This window comes from Furipterus horrens, unplaced genomic scaffold (assembly GCF_987537825.1).
Source record: "Furipterus horrens unplaced genomic scaffold, mFurHor1.1.pri manual_scaffold_2, whole genome shotgun sequence".
Classification (NCBI taxonomy): domain Eukaryota; kingdom Metazoa; phylum Chordata; class Mammalia; order Chiroptera; family Furipteridae; genus Furipterus; species Furipterus horrens.
This window is the reverse complement of record NW_028327172.1, coordinates 28,856,275-28,858,319: the sequence shown is the minus strand read 5'-3', so window position 1 is coordinate 28,858,319 and position 2,045 is coordinate 28,856,275. Positions and strand designations below refer to the sequence as shown.

The 2,045-nt window shown below is 45.2% G+C and overlaps 1 pseudogene; it reads left to right on the top strand.

Moving 5' to 3' along the window:
* Positions 1-426: 426 nt before the first annotated feature.
* LOC150018063 (heterogeneous nuclear ribonucleoprotein H3-like) lies at positions 427-1,723 on the top strand (annotated as a pseudogene).
* Positions 1,724-2,045: the final 322 nt, after the last annotated feature.

Genomic DNA, 2,045 nt, shown 5'->3' with positions numbered 1-2,045 from the left:
AGAGATGGGGTGGGATGCGTTTACTCCATCTTACATGGAAGCAGGTGCGTATGTTTCTCAACAATTTTGATGTAAGTAATCTTTCTGAAAGGGATTTTGGAGTAAACTGGTTAACTGAGTGCATATCTGTCAGATAAATTTCAGTCTGTTTCTGTCAGAGAATAAAGCCCTTGGCGCTGTTGTTCGTTATTCACATTATAGTGATTCCAGAATGCGTGTAAGGGCATTTCTTGTAGAGGTGTTTAAGACTTAACAAATTATCTCCCCAAGCCATTGACTCTGCTGCGCAGCTCCCTAAGTGGTTGCCTCCGCTGGGGACGGTTGGAGGGACCGCTGTGGGGAGCGCTACACTAGGCGAGCGACTTCTTCCTCTCAACCGGACCCTGCAATCCCCGGAGTCAGCGCTGCTGTCGTTTGACAGGGTATCTGAAGTAAAAGGGGTGTTTAAGTCAAACGGCATTGAGATGGATTGGGTTATGAAACATAATGGTCCAAATGACGCTAGTAATGGGACAGTACGACTTCGTGGATTGCCATTTGGTTGCAGCAAAGAGGAAATGGTTCAGTTCTTCCAAGGGTTGGAAATCGTGCCAAATGAGATAACACTGATGATGGACTACAAGGGGAGAAGCGCAGGGGAGGCCTTGGTGCAGTTTGCTTCAAAGGAGATAGCAGAAAATGCTCTGGGGAAACACAAGGAAAGAACAGGGCACAGGTATATTGAGATCTTCAGAAGTAGCAGGAGTGAAATCAGAGGACTTTACGATCCACCAAGAAGATTGCTGGGCGAGCGGCCAGGAGCATATGATAGACCAATAGGAGGAAGAGGGGATTATTATGGAGCTGGGCGTGGAAGTATGTATGACAGAATGCACGAGGAGGTGATGGATTTGATGGTGGCTATGGAGGTTTTGATGACTGTGCTGGCTATAATAATTATGGCTATGGGAATTATGGCTTTGATGACAGAATGAGAGATTGAAAAGGTATGGGAGGGCATGGCTATGGTGGAGCTGGTGATGCAAGTTCAAGTTTTCATGATGGCCATTTTGTACATATGAGAGGATTACCTTTTCGTGCAACTGAAAATGACATTGCGAATTTCTTCTCACCACTAAACCCAATACGAGTGCATATTGATATTGGAGCTGATGGTAGAGCAACAGGAGAAGCAAATGTAGAGTTTGTAACACATGAGGTGGGTCTGCTGCATGGGCAACAGCAGACCCTCCATATTACCCTGCCCAGGCTCTGTAGCTTCAGCGTCATCGCAAGATGTCGATTCAACACGGGAGGAGACGGATACCATGTCACTCCCGAGTTGGACTGCACAGCCATTCTCGGCGGTGCAGATAGACTCTTAAGAAGCTACACCATCGTCTCTCGAGACGGACGGCTGCCGACGACGAACACATGAGGATGCAGTAGCTGCCACGTCTAAAGATAAGAATTACATGCAATATTGATACATCAAACTCTTCTTAAGTTCCACTCCTCGAGGTGGCTCTGGAATGGGAGGCTCTGGAATGGGAGGCTACGGCACAGACGGAATGGATAATCAGGGCAGTTATATATCTGTTGGAAGAGTGGGAATGGGGAACAATTATAGTGGAGGATATGGGACTCCTGATGGCTTGGGTGGATATGGTCGTGGTGGTGGAGGCAGTGGAGGTTACTATGGGCAAGGTGCATGAGTGAAGGTGGATGGCGTGGGATGTACTAGAGCATAACCACCAGCATAATAGTCATGACAACAGCATCTGGTCTACTAGACTTTCTTACAGATTTCATTTCTTTTGTATTTTAAGAGCTTTATAATGACTGAAGGGATGCGTTTGCAACAGATTGTGGTGGGAAAATCTGTTTTCTGTAGGTTTATTTGTTGCATACTTTGACTTAAAAATAAATTTTTATATTAAAAAACAAAAGACTTAACAAATTAACTTAACAATACTCTTCATTGATACTAGTGCCTCACTAATAGTTTATTAGTCTTCATTCACATGAAGGATGGCAAACACATGCCATCTCATGCGCTACTCAGC